We start from the raw sequence: 21,787 nt of genomic DNA, 5'->3' as shown, positions 1-21,787 counted from the left end.
AAAGGAGGCAACAATATACAATGGAGAAAAAGTTTCTTCAGCAAGTGGTGTTGGGAAAACTGGACAGCTGCATGTAAATCACTGAAGTTAGAACACTCACTCATACCATACACAAAAATAAACTCAAAATGGCTTAAAGACTTAAATATAAGACAAGACACAATAAACCTTCTAGAAGAAAACATAGGCAAAACATTCTGACATAAATCTTAGCAATGTTTTCCTAGGGCAGTCTACCTAGGCAATAGAAAGAAAAGCAAAAATAAACAAATGGGACCTAATTAAACATATAAGCTTTTGCACAGCAATGAAGAACAGCAATAAGGAAAACAAAACAACAACCTACAGAATGGGAGAAAATATTCACAAACAATGGGACTGATAAAGGTTTAATTTCCAGAATATATAAACAGCTCATACAACTTAATAACAAAACAAACAATCCAATCCAAAAATGGGCAGACCTAAAGAAGTAATTCTCCAATGAAGACATGGCCAATAGTCACATGAAAAATGCTCAATATCGCTAATTATCAGAGAAATGCAAATCCAAACTACAATGAGGCATCACCTCACACCAGTTAAAATGGCCATCATTCAAAAGTCCACAAACAATAAATGCTAGAGACGGCATGGAGAAAAGGGAAACCTCCGACATTGTTGGTGGGAATGTAGTTTGGTGCAGCCATTATGGAAACCAGTATGGAGATTCCTCAAAAAACTAAAACTAGACTTACCATATGCTCCAGCAATCCCACTTCTGGGCATATATCTAGAGAGAACTCTAATTCGAAAAGATACATTCACTCTAATGTTCATAGCACTATATACAATAGCCAAGACATGGAAGCAACCTAAAAGCTCATCAACAGATGACTGGATAAAGAAGCTGTGGTACATTTATACAATGGAATACTACTCATTCATAAAAAAGAATAAAACAATGCCATTTGGACCTGGAGATTGTCGTTCTAAGTGAAGTAAGCCAGAAAGAGAAAGAAAAATACCATATGATATCATTCATATGTGGAATCTAAAAAAAAAAAGAGGACATCAATGAACTCATCTACAAAACAGAGACTCTCAGACGTAGTAAGCAATCTTATGGTTACCAGAGGAAAGGGGGGTAGGAAGGGATAAATCTGGATGTTTGAGATTTACAAATATTAACTACTATATATAAAATAGATTAAAAAAAACAAATTTCTTCTGTATAGCACAGGGAACTATATTCAATTTCTTGTAATAACATTTAATGAAAAAGTATATGAAAATGAATATATGTATGTATATGCATGACTGGGACATTATGCTGTATGCCAAAAATTGATACAATATAGCTGACTATCCTTCAATTAAAAAAAAAAAATAATGAAGTGCAGGCAGAGCTGGCCTAGCTACTATGGATCAGCAGCAGGCTGACCAAGTTCCAGTCTTTAACCCGTCCATTCATTAGCCAACTCATTCAAGATACATGACCAGAGAGGCAATATAGCAGAGTGGTTAATAGGGCAAAGTCTATATCCAGTCTGATTACGTCTGAATCCCAGCTTTACCATTATTAGCAGTGAGACTTAGGCCAAGTTGCTGAAACTTTCTGTGCCTCAGTTTACTTATATGTAAGAAACTCTAATGAGGTATTTCCTTGGTGAAGAAAGAAGCTTAGATCATTGAGTGACAGGGGTGTTCAGGTGGACCTGGACTGAGAAATGTGGTAAAAGTTTGGACTAGCCATTGTGGGATAAAGAACAAAACTGCTAACCAATGGGGAGAAACAAACTGGGGCTGGAAATAACTATGTAGTGATGGGGCCAATTAGCAGGGTTATGCCTGCGTCCCCACCCCCCACCCCCCTACTGTTAGAAATCAAAGGAACAGGAGCAGAGAAAGTCAGCAACGGAGGTGATCTGGTGTCAAGAACCATGGAGTGGGTAGAGGAATTGAAATTCCAGAACACGTAGGAGTAAAGGGTGTTGGTGACAGAAGTTCAAGAACCAGGTAAGGAGATGTGTCTTAATGCAGTTTCCCACACTTATTCATGGCTTTCCCACATCCATCCTATTGCCAGAAAATTATCTTTAAGTAGACTATTTTTAGTTAGTCTCATTCTAAGAGTAATGAAATCACAAACAAAGAAGGTTAGATTCTTCTCTAATCCTCATTCGATAAAAATGTAAGTTTTAAAATGCTCATCCATATACAACCCAGCATCTTCTTGCTCACTATGTGCTAAAATTCACCTAGTGATTGTTAAGAACTTGGGCTTTGATCTGAGTTCAATTCCATCTAACAGGAGTAGCAAAATTTGCCACTTACAGTGTAATTTTTTGGCAATGTACTTAATCTCTCTAATCCTCAATTTTCCAATCTGAAAACTGGCAATGAAAATACATACCTCATAAATCATGAGAATTAAATAAAATAATTCACACAAAAGGCTTACCACCCAGTGATACGCACAGAATAGATGCTCAGTAAGTTATGCCCATGTTTGTTATATCAGCCCCGAAAGTGCCTGAGAGTTTAGAAGCTAATGATCAAATAACATGAGACAGAACAGCCATCACTTTTGCAGACTAGAATCTTCCCTGCTTTCAGAGGAGATTCCTGTAGATTCTCCTAGGAGACCCATCTCTTCTCCCTATGCCTAACAGAACGCTATGCCTTTGTAGTTCGAAATTAACGCTTATTTTCTATTCAAAGAATTCTTACCCAGGGATACAGGAGAATTTTCTTCTAGACAGAAACTTCCACATTTGGATCATCTTCTCATGGGATTCCTGCCGGGGGCCATCCCTGTGACACCTCTCACAGACTGTTACCTGCTGACAGACCTTGAGGTCATTCACCTGTGGAGCACACTCTCCACCTCTCTCTCACGTTTGCCTATGTCCTGTCAGTGCTGCTTATTTCAATCTCTCACCCCAGCACTGTGTTGTTACTTTTCCTGGCTGGCTGGCCAGGGTACATCCATGTCAAATTGTGGGCATTCAGTACATCTTGTCACACATTCCACCAAAACAACCCCTCTGCAATACACTGGCCCAATTCCACTGTGGGTAACCAGCTGCCCTCTCCTTATCCCCGTTCTTCCTCCCTGTTTCAAAGGGGTTTGATGATGTTGTTGACTTCTTCTGTTATGTCATATGTCATTAAACAGTAGTCATCCTGTACCCTCTAGAAGGAGCCATTTATCCTACAACAGATGTGAATGGGGAACCATTTAAATGGGGGGAAGTCCCTGGAGAAAGAGGCTGTTCTGTAAATACCCTTCTCCTGCCTTTTAACCACTTGCCAATGCATGTAAAATACGAAGAACATTCTACAAACCTAATGATTTCTACCCTAAACAGTTTAAATGCTGTTTCATTCTTCCTGGTGTTTCAAATACTCATTTCTCCCAAGTGCAGTACTAAGTGAAGATTCTGGTAGATAGAATCCTTGAAGGAATGAAACTTAAACTTAGCTTCAGTCCCCATAATCCAAATCTATTTTTTTCCTACTTAGTAACCTTGTTTTTGTCTCCCTAGGAAAAGCCAAACTCATTCAGCAAAAGTAATTTGTATGAGAACTTTTATAGCCTTAGCCCTTTAGGTAACAAACGGAGGGGACAATGATACCTCTCTAACTCCTCTTGTACTCACATTTGCCCTCTCATCTGAAGATACCAGAGCTTCACACGTTTCCCCTCATTTATTCTATTCAGTGGCAAATGCACAGTAGATGTTTATTTCAACTGTTGGGGGCAGCTGAAGTGAAGGGCTGGGAAAGGGGCCGATTCAGATCTGGATCTAGATTCTAGGTCCTCAGCCCTTGATTCTGGCCCCACACCTACTTGTATCTTTTACTTTGAAATGGCTGTTTTATGAATTGGTACAAATTATATATAATCAGTGTTTTACACATTTTACACAAATCTAGGCATTTCCATGCCTACCAAATGAATATAACAATGTCAATTCTACTGTGAGTACAGCACACGGGCTTCACTCTGCCATCACCATTGGCATCTTCTCTGGCTGCCTCCTCACTGCACTCTTGGCCCTGAAGGGGCAGGACCCATCCTCAATGAGCTGCTGTTAGCGCTGGGCACTCTGCTGGGTCTGCTCCATCCACAGCCTCCTTTATCCCTCACAAAGTGCCTACGAAGCAGGAATCCTCACCCTCATGTGAGAGAGGAAGGCCAGGGCTCAGAGAAGACCATACCTCACCCAGGACAGCAAAGTTAGGAAGCTACAGAGCTAGAATCCGAACTTATGTATTTATTTTTATTTCAGAGTTCGTGTTTTCCAGGCTCCTCTGGAATGGGGTTTGTTAGGACTGGAGCTGACTATAAACAGTGACCACATCTGGGTGCCTGTTCTATAGCTGGCACACAGTCATCTGCTTTTCATATAAAAGAGGGGGGGCACTCTAGCCACCTATTTTTATTGGAATTCATTATAACTATTTAATGTCTTATAAATATTATTTTTCCCTGTTTCTGAAAGGTGAAGAAATACAGATTTCACAACAAACAGATGTAAAAACCCTATCCGTGGCAATATTAATTGCTTTACCATGAGGCCTTTGGGGATGACTCCATCAAAAAGACAGAGAACTGTGTTCCCCACCATATGGGATGTTAGTCACTTTGGGCTGCTCCTCTCCATCCTTGGAAAGAAGCCAGTATCAGTGTCTCTCATGCTGTGAGACCCATGAGAACATGCACTGCCAGAGCTAATGAGGGATGTGTTTAAAGGAGAAAAAAAAAAATCAACAATTGGTGCCACAAGAAATCGTCATCACTGAAAGCACGATGCAGGGAGAGAAGCTAGCTAGTCACTCTTCAGAAGTTTGGCTTCCAGTTACTTACCAGCTAAAACCTTTTAATTTACTCTTGAGACATTTTTAAACTGGTCATGGTGGGGAAGGGTATAGCTCAGTGGCAGAGTGCATGCTTAGCATGCACAGGGTCCTCAGTTCAATCCCCAGTACCACTGTTAACAATAAATATTAAATTTAATTACCTTCCCCACCAAGATATATAAGTAAAAAAAAATTTTTGAAACAGTCATGAATTTTGGATTTATAATTGGAAGAAAAGAGGAAATTCTCATTCATCATGCATCTGTGTTACACACTGGGTCCAGCACCTAATTTTATTCACCCCAATTCTAGTAGCTGTGGGCGTAAGCCTTAGGATCAGACAATCCTGTGTTTGAATCCCAGCTCTGCCTCTCACGAGCTGGGTGACCTTTCATGGGTAACGTCACTCTCTGGGTCATGATTTCCTCATCTGTAAAATGTCACACCCAGCCTGCAGCTCTGTGGTGAGGAATAAGCAATATTTACAAAGCATTTAGCCCAGCCCAGCACCTAGTGTGCAGAAACAGTCATATCTATTAATTCTTTCAACAAACAGACATAGAGCACCTATTTGTGCCAGGCATTGTTTTTGTCTCTGGAGACACAGTGATATATAAAACAGACAGAAGCCCTGTCCTGTGGTGTTTAATATTGAGAAACATAATTAAGATGATTAACAACTTAGTGAGTTATGGAGTAGCTATTACTGGCCTCAGTTAACATATGAGGAAATTGAGGCACAGGAATTCATTCCTCCAAGTTACCTTGGTGGCAAGAATCCACTAGCTATACTGGTTCAGACAAGATGACAGTTCTCTTAATTATTGCACGTGCATGAGGAGTGGTCACGATAATCCACAAACAGCCTGTCAATGTGGTCAGCCTGATACAGGGGAAAAGTTCAGGATTTACCATCAGAGGGTTTGCTTTCTTTCTTTCTCTCTTCAGAGTATTGGGGGTTGAACCCAGGACCTCACTCATGCTAAGCACACACTACTACTGAGCTATACTCCAGGTTTAGCTCCCCAGGTTTGATTTAAATTATGGCTCTGCTACATACTTGATGTCATATATCCTCTGTTAGCAACTTCATCTCCTTGAACCTGTCTGTTCATCTACACAGCGGGGATAACAGCATACTCAGGGTTAATTGAGAGATCAAGTCAGGCATGGATGTTCAGGAACTCTGTAAATCTTACTACATTACAGAAAGGAATATGAGAATATGACCATTTTGGAGCACTGTTTTCTCCCTAGAGGTGCTTGCTGCTTTATAGAGCATATTCTCGATCAACAGACTCAGAGTTGCCATGTACAGTATGCAGGCTGTGTCTTGCCAGAGGGCACTGAACCAAGGAGGCGAACAGTGGCTCAAGTACAGCCTATTCTCTGCTCACCAAGCCATGCACCCAAATCCAGGACCACCTCTACCCAGAGGAATGGACACCTTCTTCCAACTTGCCCCAAGGCAGACTATCGGCTAGCAGTGTCCTCGATTCAGCTCTGTTCTTTAATCATCTTCCACCTATTTCTGCCCAATTTTTATTTCTTATCCCTCCAACTTCCATTCCTTCCAGCCTGTGCTCTTCTCTCTTCTCCCTGACTTTTCTCACCTGAAAGTCCTTCCAATAGCTTGTTTAAATCAACATGGTGCCTCTCCCTGCCAGTCACTTCTTTTCTTATTTGTATACATTTCCCAGGCTCAGTGTGCAGAACATCCCTCCATCCCATCTGCCATCCAGTCTGCCAAAGAATGTCACCCCTCGGACTGCCCTTAAGGCCTAAAGGAACAGGTGCTGTGAGGACAGTCAGGCACTGTCACTAAGAAACCACGTTCAAGTCCTCACCATGCAATTATGACTTACAAAAATAACCATGCTACTCATTTTCATACATAGAAGTACATAAAACTCTTAAAAGCAAATACAACAGAATAAATGCAATTCATAAAGAAAGACACACACATCTTGACAAAAAGTTGAATAGGGAAGAAGGGATTTATGAGTGAAAGATTCAATAGTAACCAGTAAATACAGAGAAATTGGAAACCTTCGGTAGAGCAATAAAAACAGCTTAATGTCCCAGGAAAAGGAACATTGCCATGCAAAGCATGTGCTGAATGGCATTAAATACAATCAGCAAAGGAGAACCCTGAAGTCTATTTTTGTTCCCAGATTTTAACACATCCAGTGAGCTAGGTCTCTGATCTGACGAATATACCTGCACTTACTCTCACAATTCTGATGCTGACAGTATAAGCTGTTCCTACAAACATGATGTTTCTCCAGGGCGCTCTGGGTGCTTTGCAACATGCAAGCTGTATCTCAGGCTTTAAAGGGAAGTGGGCTGGTGACAAATGGTGAAAGAAGATGGGAAAATTATTCCCCCACTAATTCTGATTCACCTGCCGCTAAGGGCTGAGAAGAGAAACAGAGGGACAGGAGGAGGAGGTGAAGGTGGGGAAAAGAACTCTGAAGTAATTTACACCCACTCAGAGGTGAAGGAGAGGAACTGAAGCTGATTTAAAAAATAACAGAGAAACTTCCCTGAGTCCCTGCACATACTCTCTACTTCTGTATTTTCTCTGCTGAGTTTCTGGCCCGTCTCCTCTTCCCAGCACAGCCATCTGAAATAAACCATGGCTGTATTAATGCATAGGAGGGAGTAGACTCCTCTGCTGCTCTTTGCCTCCCTGAGAACCTACAGGGCACACAGTGGCGGGAGGGGAAAACTGAAAAATGGAAAGGTGAAACAACTGCGTCAGAACACCATGGCAAATAGGGATCGCCCAAGGATGTTTCTGTCGGCTTTTATCAAGAAAGGAATCCCACAGCAGTAGGACCTGTGACCTTCAAGCCAGAGGTGACACAGAGGAGGAGGAAAACATCTTTCTAATCTAATGACCTACATGATTCAGGAACATAATCGGACAGAACATAAACTCCAGATCAGAGATCTCGGGGAGCAATCCGGGCAGCGCCATTTAGGTAGATAACATTTCATTGATCTTGAGGGGGTTGGTCAAAGCAAGAAAAAAGTAACACACTCTGTAGGGGGGAAAAAAGTAACACACTCTGTAGGGGGAAAAAAAAACTTGAGTCATTTAGCCTGGCAGGGATCGCAATAAGGCGATCCTTAAGAGAAGGGTTTGAAATTACAGTAAATAAGTACAAGTGCTGTGATACACAGGAAAACACTTTGCCCTGGGAATCAGAACTGGGCTCTAAGCCAGTGCTCCAATAATCCAATTACCTATTTAGGGTGGGTGTTCCCCAGTGGGGACTGATGAAGCCCTTGTTTGGGTGGCTTGTGAATTAATATTTGCTTCTTTCACTTTAGGAAATATGGACAGAAAAAAGGGCATCAATCTACAAAATTAGAATCATGACCATGTGGGGAGCATCTAGGGAAGTTTTCAGTCCTTTTAAGGCTCTCTGTAATCTCACCCCACAGAGCAACAAAGTTGCAAGCTCACCAGCCAAGGAGTCAGGGCTGACTCCAGTTCGTAACCAGTGGTCTTTATACCTCAGTCCCCTTGTCTATAGAAGGAGGGGTGCGAGTTAAGCCATGAATGTGACTCTTTAGAGGTCTTGTTATCTGGTTTGTCATACCTAGCTCTCAATGTTTGCTCACAGACACCCTCTAGGGTTTTTCATTCATGTTTCTCCCCTCCACCAACACCATGCCCAGTCCCACCACCTTCCCTTTGCTTTTGCTATTGTCTCGAACTAGAACTTGAATCCACCCCCCCCCCTTCAAACTCCTAGGTGTTTACCATATTCTCCTTAAGTTGTTCCCAGCTGGTCTGATACCTGTCATTCTGGGCAATTTTCCTTTTCTTACAGACCACAACATATTACTTAGCACTTGACTATATTATCTGATGTTGTCCTCAACTGATTTTCTATGACTTAGGCTTGTCTCTTTACTGATACAGCGAATTCCTTAATTCTCAAACTTCTATATTCTTTATGGTAACTCAGCAGTCAATGAAGTCTTAATACAGAGATATAGTCTATTCAGCTTGATGCAAGTAGAAACTATGAATGGCTACCAACCTCATTTTCATAGAGTAGAACAAAACTGCTCATTTCCTAGAACTCCAAACCTAAACTCGACTTTAGTTTTGTTTACACTCTGATTTCTTTGATTATTCTTGAATTCTAGTAATTCAAATATTTGAATGTTATCAGTGCACCAGTTCTAAATGCCATATCTCATGTAACTCTCACAGCCACCCAGGAAAGTAAGTGGTATTATTGATCCAGTTCTGTAGATGGAGAAAATGAGGCCTGGCAAGGTTAAGCAGCTTGCCCAGAGCAATAAAGGGGAGAGCTGGCCCTTGAACCCAGTAAGGGTTCATAACCACCTTATTGTACTACTACAAGGCTTCAGTGTGATTTTACTTCACTGTAGTTTCCTTCACTTCCCTGCAGGGATAAACTTGAGAACTGAAAGCGTAAAATAGAGTCATCCTTCTTTGAGTATCAAACTTTCCTATTCCTTAAGCTAAAAACATTGAGTAACAGTGGTGTTTACTATTTGCTAGTTCTATGCCAGGCACGAATACAAACATTTACATATGTTTTATCATTTAATCATGATTGTCTAGAACTAATCATGTCAATATCACATATAGTGGATATGAACATTATTCCTTTAACTGAAGCTTAAAGTTCAGTAATTTATCCAGAGTCAAAAAGCTTTTAGATGGTGAAGATAGAATTCAAACTCAGTCCCATTTGATACCAAAGGCCAAACTCAACCTGTCAACTATCCTGCTTTCTCATATTATCTGTTATAGTGCTTATATGACTTACTACAGCAAATGTTCTTTAAAATGGACATAATATCAGAGGAAAGTAATTAAATCTGTTCTACCAAGCAAACACTACAATTAAAAACAAATGGTATTAAAGTATAAGATTGCAGAAGCATATGTTATATAAGGAGATAGGTGCCATCTGCAGTAAAAGGGTATTGGTGGAGAGAATCCATACAGATAAAAATCAAGGAAAACTTTTGTTATTCCTAAGACTGTTACTCAAGCTTATCTTTCTGTAAGTTTTCTAACTGAAGCTTGATCCCAAGGGATTTATATCACTGCTGAACATTAGTTCGGTTACATGATTTTGTAGCATGATTAACTCTATCTGGTGGTCAAACTTAGACACGAAACAACACGAACCATAATCCTTGGTTAATCATTCAAGACATGAAAAAGTTCCAGAGACTGAGGGTGAAAGAGTGGGGGAAAAAAGCCACGTAAGTACTAGAATTCGCCGGTGCATTCTTTAGGGACTGTGTCCCACTCATGTTCAGGGATTTAGTGGTGCTGATTGATCTAATCTCTTCATAAGACTTTCAGGAGTTCTCTGTATACAGCCCCCTGTTTCCAAACTGTCTCTGCTTTCAAAATTCTGTTTAAAAAGCTGCAGTGTCTTAAGACATTGCAGGTAGTCTAGAAGGAATAGTATGGAAAGCCAGAATAATATAATTCCAATACATCAAATCTTTTCTTATGAAACTTAATAAGCAATGGTTCAAAAACAATAACCGACACAGATACAGCCCTTCCTAAAAGCCAGGTACTGTTCTGAGCATTCTACTTTGACTCATACCATTCTAACAACCCTATGAGGTAGGTACTATTACTATTACATTCTCCATTTTCTACATGGAGAAACCAAGACAAAGTGAGGTTATGTAACTTGTCCCAGATCACACAGCTAGGAAGAGGCAGAAGCAAAAGTTGAGCCCAGGTACAGAGTCTTTATCTCTTTGATAAAAACTGCTTTCAAAGCAAAGTTCTTCATTACTTGTTTCTCTAGGACGCGGTTTCCCATTTGCAAAATCACATTCAAATGTGCACCTTTTTCAAACTTTTAAGACTCCGTGGAAAGTGAGCTAAGAAAGAGAAGGCAAGTAATGTCAAACCTTTCATATCCAGGAGCAGATGCCGGTGTCTGAAAGAGGCCACTCACCGAGGCAGTCAAAGGGCTTGCCACCCGGGGAGGAATCCACAGCCCTGCTCCCCCGGCTTGCTTTCTGCCGCCATCGCCCCAGCAGAGCGTCTGAGGGCTGCGTCTCTCCAGGTGGTCCCTTTAAACCTGATGACGCCAAGGAGATACACCTGGGCCACGGAACATGGGCTTGCCTCGGGAATTGGAGGCTTGGATTAGGAATCTGCCTTCACTGCTTTGAACTAAAAATACTGCTTTAGTTGCCTTCCTGCACTTAAAAGGTTTGAATGTGATAACATTCTCTCCTTAGAAGAAATATTAATGGGAGGATTCAAGAGATTAGGTGATTACATTTACACACACACATACACACACACACACACACATATTATTCCAGAATGAGTTTACAAAGACTTTTAATACGCATTGTTTTTAAAATATCATTAAGGTCAGGTTAAATCATGTGTTTATCATTAGTACACAGTGTTGGCCTCATCCAGAATGAGAAGGGGAAGAGGGACCATTACACATATTTTTATCCTTGAAATTATTTCTAATATTAGTATAAATCATTTGTCACAACAAATTTGTGATGTGTGAACTGTTTATCTATATTGTGCAAATGAAGAAACTGAGGAGCACGGAAGTTTAATAACCTGTCTAGGGCTTCACATAAAAATAGTAAGTGGCTGAGCTCACATTTAAAGTCAGACTGTCTAAACCAAAACCCACACTCTCTCGAGTACCTCTCCATGCTGACTGGTTTATCAATTCCCACTTTGCCCCATTACATTCTCCGTCTTAGCCTCTTTTCCATTTAGAACATCTGAACACACTTACACATATGCTGCTAATTTAGCTTAGCACAAATGATGGAGAATTAAGTGGATAGGCCCAGACGTGATTTTGTATTGTTTATATTTTCAAGCACAGTCTGCTCTCTGTTAGTTGCTTTATTCTCAGTAATTGGTTAGGAACCACCAAAAATTAAATCAAGCTGAAAAAGGTCTCAATAAATGTGTGCCAGTCTTGTTAAAAAAAAAAAAAAGGTTCTTAACAGTATATAGTAAATAATAGCTACCATTTATGAAGTGCCAGGCCTTTTATCTAATTTAATTTTTATAACATTCCTCTGGGGTTGGTATATTATTAGTTCCATTTTCTGGAAGAGGAAGAAACTGAGGTCTAAGGACACTGAGTAATTTGTCCAGGGTTAGGCGGCTGTTAAGAGGCACATCTTGGATCAAACCAACTCTCTCTGACCTAAATGCCCGATCTGTTTCATGTCATCTTGCATACTGGTCGCAAAGAGGAAGCTGCTTCTTGCCATGGAAACACAGAGGCAGTGGAAGACTGAAGGGAAAATGATGCATGTAGAATGGCCTCAGTAGTCGTGGTACTTTTTTTTTTTTTTTTTTTGCTTTTTTTTCAGCTTCATGAGGTATAAGTGACAGTAAACCAAGCACATTTAAAATGTAAATTTTATGAATTTTAAAATATGTATATATCTATTAAACCATCACCAAAATCAAGATAATGAGCACATCCATCACCCTTATAATCTACCCACCTCTGCTCTCCCCTCCCTAGGCCACCACATGGTATGTTGTCACTAAACATTAGTTTGCATTTCCTAGAATTTTATATAAAGAGTATGTACCCTTTTTTTGGGGTGAGGCTTTTTGCACTTAGTATAATTATCTGCAAATTTATCCATGTTGTGTATACCAATAGTTTGTTCCTTTTTATTGCTAAGTTGTACCCCACTATATGGATATACTACAATTGGCTTATCCCTTCACCTTTAAATGTACAGATATTTTGGATGTTTCCAGGTTGAGGTTATTACAAATAAAGCTGCTATGAATATTTTTGTACAAATCTTTGTGTGGATGTAGGTTTTCATTTCCCTTGGATAAATAGGAATGGAATGGTGAGGTCATATGGTAGGTGTATGTTTAACTTAAAAAAAAAAAAACCTCCCAAACTGTTTTCTAAAGTGGTTGTAGCATCTGACATTCTATCAGCAGTGAATAAGAGTTCCAGTTGCTCCATATCTTTGTCAACATTTGCATAGTCAGCCTTTTAAATTTTCAACAAGGATACCTTGAGTCCCTACAGTGTGTTCTGCACTGTGCAAGAGGGCGTGGGGGCATTAAGGAATTAGAGGACAAGGGACTCTACCCCCTGGAGCTCAAAGTCTGCGTGGGGAGACAATGAAGCAATAAGAGCACCATTAGTACAGCTGCATACCTTTAGCTACGAGCAATTAAATGCATGATAAGAAGGATTGATAGGACAGGATAGGATAAGATATCTAAATATGATTAAGAGGATTTAAAGGGGAATATAAAATAAGAGAATAGCATTATTAAATATAATTGGTCAGGTTTTGTGTCAACCTTGAGAGAACCACAGGATTTGTATTGTTAGAACCACAGGATTTGTATTGTTAGAAGAAAAAGACAGTGTTTCAGAATCCTCTATTGACTGGGTTAACTTGGGTCCTCATATCAGAGGGTTGTCATGGGAATGATCCACATCAAACCATAAGACAAAGTACCATGAAATCATCTCCTTCCAAAGTTCTCATCAGAGAAGTGTGTCAACCATGCAGATTACATGGACTAAGGCAAAGAAATGAATAATTACCTACATATTTTGAGAGATAGCACTGATTAGCTTGGGCACATCAGCAGAACAAATGCCACCCTCCCTTCATGTTAGGCTTGCACTCTGCTGAGGGCCAAAAAATATCCAGTCACTGCTTTGAAGGGTGTGTGGGTTTTCCACGCCTTTAAAGCAGCAATTGGAAACTGAATTTGGCACTCAGTAAACTGCCTGCCATAGACCAACTCAAATAATCCAAAGATTTGGCAAGAGTAGTAAGATCATCATTACATCTCAAAGGAAAAATGATTTCTATTCACTTCAAAAAGCAAGCATTCATCCTTTTAGGGAAAGAACCTCTAAGAATTTGAACAAAAAGCTATAAGGATAGGCTGGGAAGAATCATGATTCCAGTGAGGTTTTTTTTCCTTGGAATTTCTCTGCAACTGGATGCCCTGGTGGTTGTACCATGTGGGCCACAGACCTCTTGTTCTTCAATAATGAAAGTCCTACGTTTTCCTTCAAGGTATCTCCAGACACTGCACCCAGGTTCTCAAAGAAACTTCCCTCTGTCTCAAAGTTCCTATTCTTTTCTAGACCTTCACAAAAATCCCTGAACTTCTCTTTCTAGGGAGGACCAGACCCAAGCTGTCTAATCTCAAAGCTTGGCAGCCTCACTGTGAAGATGGTCTAATTCTTATTGTTTTAAAAGCCTTGGGGTGGACTTAAAAGGTAGAGCTATTCAACATTCCTAATTTGGGGGGACTTTCAGATTTATAATGTTTGGTCTCAATTTTACAGCATGGAATCCTAATTTAGGGTTTTAGAAATACATAGACACACTGACTTGGCTTATGGGGAATCATCCACAACAAAGTCTTGAAGGGGCTTCAGGAACACCAGTTATTTGTCATAAACTCAATACAGTGAATCTACGGTATGGAAACTAAATTCAAGTCTAAGGGAAATAATGCAATTATGAGGCCCTTCAACATAGCCATTTATAGTAAATGACACTTTGCGATTTTGTTAAAAGATACAGAAGAATACTGATCCAGCTTCTATGGACAGACCTAAAAGCCAGCAGTCTTTGAGAGTAACCTTGTAAGTACTGAAAAAAGAGTTAGGGGTTGATGGGGATGGAAGTAGTATGCAAAAGGCAGTAACTCCAGGTCTTTTTCCAAAAAGGCTGTTTTTTCATGGGATACCAAACTCTTTCCAATATATTTAATTAAGTAGATCTATTGATTCTTCTTAGCTACAGAAATTATTCAGTGAGACTGAAACTAAGGTGAACAGTAAATATGACTGTTCTATAACTTCTAGAATATATATTTTTGAAACAGGTTTTGTTTTGTTTTAAATTGAATATCCACTTTAAAGCTAGCAGGGATTTTTATTTCAATTTTTATTTTTTTCCTAGTCTCTTAAGGAAAAAAATAAGCTGGATGTAGTTTCTATGTCTGTAAAATGAGAATCATAAAGTTACTGTAACATAAAAAGCTCTCAGAACAGTGCTGGGCACACAGCAAAGCACAATTAAATGTTTGCTAGTTATAGTATGGAAACCAACAATTATAGACAATGTCAGAGTTTGTACAACTACGGGAAGAAGAACAAGTTTTAAAATGCCTGGAAAGAGTATATATCTTTATGATGTATGACAGTGTCCGGCGGCGAGATTAGCCTTCAGTGACAGATGAGGGAAGACTGTCAGACAAGATTCCTTGTTATGGTTCAGACGCTACCTCTGAAAAGTCCCTCTCAGCAGTCAAAGAAAATGGCAAGAGCTAACCTGGAAAACAAATGAATTCTAAGCTAGTTCAACGTCTGTTTTTATATGAAGGAAATAAATACCAAAAAGGCCGAGTGTTTGGACTTGCTCCAGAATTTCCGGAGCATCAGGAAATGCTACATCCACGCTCCTGGGGCTGCCGCGGCCTCTTAGTTCTTCAAACCACAGATTAGTGGACTCACTTAACCATACTGTCATGGTCATGTTTGTAATCAGCCCTCAAATAGCTTGTCAAGTGCATATCCAGTATCTAAAATAGAGGAGCTGGACTCAGCCAGTATAACAGCAAGGGTGAAAGCTGCTACCTCCTGGAAGAATTCATCGTTCTCACCTGCCCACACTCACATAGCCAGTTGTAAAATCCTCATAACTCCAGTCAACCTGAGGCAGTCAGTCATTTTTCACCTTCCTTGAGCACCGCATCCCCTCCACTTGCTGACATGAAACACGTGAAGCAGCAGATTGTATACATGTTCTGAGGCGAATGGAGAATGAAGCCAAGCTGGGTTTACCTTGCAGTCATTTATAAAAAAATTACAAACTGCTCCTTGATCATAAATTACTATTGTAAATGTTGTTACTTGTGACTAAAATGCATGGTGTACCCAGAAGGATAGGGCCTTGGTGAGCACAGCTTTCAATTCTTTATTAAAGGTAGCCTGGTGTGTTGAAAAGATAGATCTTCCAGCTCCAAATTTGGACTCTGCTGTTATGTGAACCTGGACAAGTGACTTCAACCCTCTGAGTCTCAGTTTCCTTACCTGTGAAATGAAAAGAATAAACCTTGCCTAGCAGGGTTATTGAGAGTATTAAAAGAAATGTGCTTGATACAGTACATGGTGCCTAGGAACTTGAATGCAAATTTATTGTCAGCTAAAAAGAAGCTGATTTCTGTTTCTAAGATGCATTACACTATTCCATTGGCTAAGACTCAGGCATCAATAGGAACTTGTAAGAAACCCATTCCAAAACGCCATGATCATTATGTGTCCTGAATACTATAAGACTTTAAAAATAAATTTGAAAAGATACATCCCCCAGTGTTGATAGCAGCACTATTTACAATAGCCAAGACACGAAAGCAACCTAAATATCCAGCAACAGATGACTGGATGAAGAAGATGTGCTGTATATATACACAATGGAATACTACTCCACCACAAAAAAAGAGTGAAATAATGCCATTTGCAGCAACGTGGATGGACCTAGAGTTCTCATACTAAGTGAAGTCAGACAGAGAAAGACAGATCATATCACTTATAAGTGGAATCTAAAAAAATGATACAAATGAACTTATTTACAAAACAGGAAAAGACTCACAGACATAGAAAACAAATTTATGGTTACCAAAGAGGAAAGCTGCAGGGAGGGATAAATTAGGAATTTGGGATTAGCAGATACAAACTACTACATACAAAATAGATAAACAGTAAGGTCCTACTATATAGCACAGGGAACTATATTCAATAGCTTGTAATAACCTGTAATGAAAAAGAATATATATATATGAATCCCTATGATGTACACCAGAAACTAACACAACATGGTAAATCAACTATACTTCAAAAAAAAATTGGAGCATCAGAGAGAACCGGTGATGACAAGTGGCCTTCCACCCTCTGTCTAAACTCCCAGTGATGGCCGTTCATCCCCTTGTGAATTGGCTTCACCTGTCTTTGGGCAGGTTCAACTGTTAGAAGATGCTTATTTAAATTAAGCCCAAATTTGTTTCTCTGTAATAACCACCCACTGATGGATTCTGATTCAGTCCTTTAAGCTACCAAGAATAATTCCAGTATGTCCAATGTCAAGGATGTGACTGTGCTGATGAGATGGAAGAGTCACTAAATCCTGAAAATAACAGAGTAGGATGGGCCTTACAGGGTCACGTTCTCTTCTAAGGCACAGAGACACTGAAGCCAAGTGGGATTGGTGGCCAAGCTAACGGGTCCTCAAACCTTTCTTTGGGTGATGACCCCACACTTATATCTACTGAAGGAGGGAAGAATACAATCGTAACTATTTTCTTTGTTCAGCTTAAAATATGGAATGGTCCTAGGATAAAATAAGGGGACGGTACCTACCATATAATAGGGACTCACCCATCCATTCATTCAACAGCACCTACTGCTAACTAAACAGCACATATTGCTAACTATGAAAAGAAGGGCATGAATAAGTTATTTAGAAGATACCTTACCAGGCAATGAAGTTCTAGACAATAAGGATATTTATGATGCTTCTTTGAGAAATAATAAATTAAGATGATAAAAACACAAAGACATTGATAAGATACATTGGCCCACAAAGTTGGAAAAAAATAGAACATTCAAACATTACCTCTCTTTTAAGTAAGTCACAAAACTGAATGTCAGTAATTCTAACCATCAAAGCCAACAAGAGGAATTCACAGACATTGGTTCCATTGGCTGTTACATGGGTAGGGTAAAAGAAAAAAAAAAGGAAAGAGAAATTTTGAGAGAGTGAATACATCTCATTCTGTATCTCTTTCTCACACTTTGTGGATGATGATTATTATTGTATGTATGTGCAAAGATTTTTTTTTCCTCCTAGTAAGTCCTAGTAAGAGGTGGAACTTAAATCAGCCATCAGAAAGAACCCAGTGCTCTCTCCTAGCTGGTAAGAAGAAACCCAATAAAGCAGAAGCTGAAAGTAGGGAGGAACGTTTCCTAAATTCTTCTAGTCACAGTGGTAAACTGAGGTAGATGGCCCCTAGTGAGGCTGTTGAGATGCCAAGGAAAATCTAGGTTTTTCCTTAGGTGTAGGACTAGCCTCCTCACTCCTCAGCTAGCTACAGAACAAATACATGAGACAGAAATGGGTGGTTTAGATGGGAGAGACATGGGAGGGGATGGGAAGGGGATTTTTCTAGAGCCACTGCATTCTCTAGGCATGTAAAGAGCCTAAAGATCACTTGATATTCTCTTTGAGGTTCTCTGGGAAGTGTGTCTTATCTAGTGCATCAAGGACTCCCGTGTTCTGCAGCACACAAAGGGATCATGTAATGGTGCTATTCCCTTCTCCACATGCTCAGCCAGTGTTTTCAGTTTCCCATTGGTAGTCCCCAACTTATTTCAAGGTTTTCAAGGGGGCACCTCCTCAAAGCTCCCCTACAGTCCAACCTTACGCCCAAGGTGCTATTTTATTGACTCTTCTTCTTGGTTGCTTATGAGCATTTCCCTGTCAGCTCTGCACTCTCAGTTCCTTTGTCCAGTCTAGAGACATCTCCTGGTGGGTCAATGGCCTTTAAAGGGAAGTCCCTTGAGATGCTGGACAGTGCTCTGTGGCCCTCTACTGCCCTCCACTGGCCATATCTGATGGCCAGAGTTTGCTTTTCAGCTTTGCGCAGTGCAATGTGAACTGATTTTGCTCCAAGCACCTTCCAGGAGACCAGGTGGGGCTGCCACCTTGCCAAGCAGCACACCACCAAGGATACTATACCAACGGCAAAATCATCACTCTGAAGGCCCCATCCAAAGTCATTCTTCAAAGAAGAGGTACCAGCGCCTCATCTGTCAAACACATGTTGAGTGCTATGTGCCAAGCACATGGCAAGGCTGGGAAGACAGAGATGAAAAGGACAGAGAGAAAGGACTCTCAGGGAGCTTCCAGTGCTGCATGCCCAATTACACTGACCCTTTCCCAGGAGCCCAGATCTACTGCAGGAGAGTGGTAACTTCCTACCTGAGCACCCACACCTTTCAGGAGTTTCCAGAAACAAACTTTTCAAGGGATGTCACCCAACTCTGCACTTTATCTCTGTGTCCTTGTCTCTTTTTTTTGGAAGAGATCAAAGTCTAAGACACAGATCTTCCTTCAAGGAATTTCACAACTGGAAGGAGGAAGACAGACATGGGAAAAAATAACTGACATAAATCATGATGTGGTAAGAGCCAAGCTGTGTGGGAGTCAGGAGGAAAGGGCAATTAGGGGAGTGGGGATAAGACTGTGTCCTTCCTAAACAGAAATCTCTTCTCATCATGCCACTTGCTTATTGAAAAAGACAAAGAAAATAAGAAAGGAATGTTAGGGCTCCCCATTGTCCATTGGCTCAGACTGAAATCCCTTAGCACATCTAGAGTAGGCTTGTCTTAGAGCCTTGCTCATCGCTCTAACATCTGCTGCTCCAGCTCAAGTCACATCTTTATCTCAAATTATGTGTAGCCAGAACCCAAAGAGTGTTCCAGGTGTCCCCTCTCAGTTCGTGGGACAAGTCCTAGATCTTGTGCTTCATTCCTCCTTAACCTGGCTTCGTCTCCTGTTTCATTTACTCAGCTGTCTCTCTCTCTCTTTTTTTTTTTTGAAGTATAGTTGATTTACAGTGTTGTGTTAATTTCTGTGTACAGCATAGTGATTCAGTTATATACATACATACATACAGATATATATATATATATATATATATATATATATATATATATATATATATATATATATATTCTTTGTTATATTCTTTTTCCTTATAGGCCATTATGAGGTACTGGATATAGTTCCCTGTGCTATGCAGTAGGACCTTGTTGTTTATCTATTGTATTTATAATACAATTGTGTATCTGCAAATTCTGCTTTCTTTTAGACCTTGTTTCCAAGAAAAGAAATTTGGTCTCTAAGATATGCAGACACATTCTCTCTTGGACAGTTATGTTCTTTCTCTTTAGTTCCCTTGTATCAGCCCCACTATACCCAGATTCCCCAGAACCCCAGCAAGCAGCACCTGGGTCCCATCTGTGAGGTGGCACTTAAGATTCTTGAACATTACTGCCCAGGGCCTGTCCTGCTGGCCTTTTTTGGCTTCTTGCCCATCCATGTCTTAGGATGTTAGTAATAAATCAAAACTGTTACAGTTGCAGTGTCTTGGGTAATTTCTCTGGACTCAGCCTCCACCGTCTCCTCTGAACATTTGATCTTATCTTCTTTTGTCCATTGGCTGCCCTCTGGATTGTTCCTCTATGTTTTCCCCCTTGAAACCACTGCTGACATAAAATTTGTCCCTATTAATGGCCTCTGACAAAGCAGCCCTTAGGCAGGAAATCCCCCATATCCTGGGGCTCCACTTACTTAAGAAGAAGGAATCCGATACAACCAAAGTGATAATGAGAATACTGATAGGATTAGGTGATGTCTATTGAGTGCTCATGTGTGCCAGGTGCCATGCTGGGTATTTGATCCTCACAACTAACTTTTTAAAAATTGAAGTATAGTTGATTTACAATGTTGTGTTAGTTTCTGGTGTACAGCACAGTGATTCAGTTATACATATATATATATTTATATATTATTTTTCTTATTCTTTTTCATTATAGGTTATTACAAGCTATTGAATATGGTTCCCTGTGTTGTACAGTAAGACCTTGTTGTCTATCTATTTTATATACAGTAGTTTGTATCTGCTAATCTCATACTCCTAATTTATCCCTCCCCCAACCCCTTTCCCCTTTGGTAACCGTAAGTTTGTATTCTGTGTCCTCACAATTAACTTTTGAAGGACATGTCCTTATTATCTCCATTTGAAGAGAAGGAAACTGAGACTTCAGAGATTAAATAACCTGCCTAAGGTTTTGATACACCTGATTCCAGAGCCTGCACGCTTAGCCACATGTCTTCTCCTGGGTGCCTGCTTTACAGACAGCCAGTGCTCCACAGCTGTTTACTGGGTTGTCTAGATGATACTAACATTTGGCCCCTGAGCCACATCAGGATTTGTGGTCATTCCTATAGAATCGTCAAAGTTTTGTGCTTCTACAGAAGCTTCCTTTTTCATTTTCTGGAAAACTGGAAGGACTTGAGTAAATTCCAAGAGCCATTGTTAAGTAGTGAGAATGATGTGAAACTCAGCAAAGTGATCATCCCGAGTGCACTGACTGACTATTACTGTTGCTGTTATTATCTCTCCGAGCTAAACCTGACGGAATTCTAGGAGTATAAAGCAAGCAAGAAATCCCTCTCATTAAGATGGGATGCAGCTAAGTGTACATTCAAGTTATATGATAGGAAGCATAATGCACACATGCCATGTGGTTCATCTGCATATTTCACCATCAGGTTTTATGTAATGGTTGTTTAAAAGGTTATTATGCAATACTTTTTTTATGTCTCTCATGTCTGTGATTTTTTTTTTAAGCTCTGTTCTTTGCCCTCTCTTATATTCCCTAAGGGAGGAAAAGGGAAAAGACATATCCTTCAATCTCAACTGGCAATTTGTATTTTTAAGAATGAAATTCTGAAAGGATGATGGTACTGTTTTGTTTGTCACTGTAACCCCAGGTGTTGGGCTCATGGTAAGCACTTGATAAATAATTGCATAATTAAAATCAGTCACTGTTCCCACAACTATCACAACTGCCCCCATGGGTTAAATGAATGTGGGTTGCTGATCCTCTGTGTGAATCACCCTCAGAGCACAGATATATGTAAGTGTCTAGGCTGCCTCTTTTCCCGTATGTTCCTGAAGCTCCATTTGGAAAGAAGAAAAAGGTCTTCTAGTAGTGAGCTGGGCACTTTGTCTCACTAGGCTCTGCTTTGAGAAGAGAAGGAGTGCCCTAAATGATGT

At 40.1% G+C, this 21,787-nt stretch overlaps 1 protein-coding gene across 3 annotated transcripts in view; it reads right to left on the bottom strand.

The window, feature by feature from the left end:
- Window positions 1–21,787, bottom strand: part of PLPPR1 (phospholipid phosphatase related 1) — a 353,659-nt gene that overhangs the window by 135,289 nt on the left and 196,583 nt on the right. Inside the window, exon 1 of one of the 3 annotated variants that reach the window (XM_064490362.1) lies at window positions 10,786–10,840. The exons of the other annotated variants lie outside the window; for them this stretch is intronic. The gene's annotated coding sequence lies outside the window, so the exon portion shown is untranslated. Of the gene's footprint in view, window positions 1–10,785; window positions 10,841–21,787 lie in introns of those variants that run through there. 3 annotated transcript variants of the gene reach the window in all.

This window comes from Camelus dromedarius, chromosome 10 (assembly GCF_036321535.1).
Source record: "Camelus dromedarius isolate mCamDro1 chromosome 10, mCamDro1.pat, whole genome shotgun sequence".
Lineage (NCBI taxonomy): Eukaryota > Metazoa > Chordata > Mammalia > Artiodactyla > Camelidae > Camelus > Camelus dromedarius.
The sequence above is the reverse complement of the archived record's forward strand: the minus strand, read 5'-3'. Positions and strand labels throughout refer to the sequence as shown.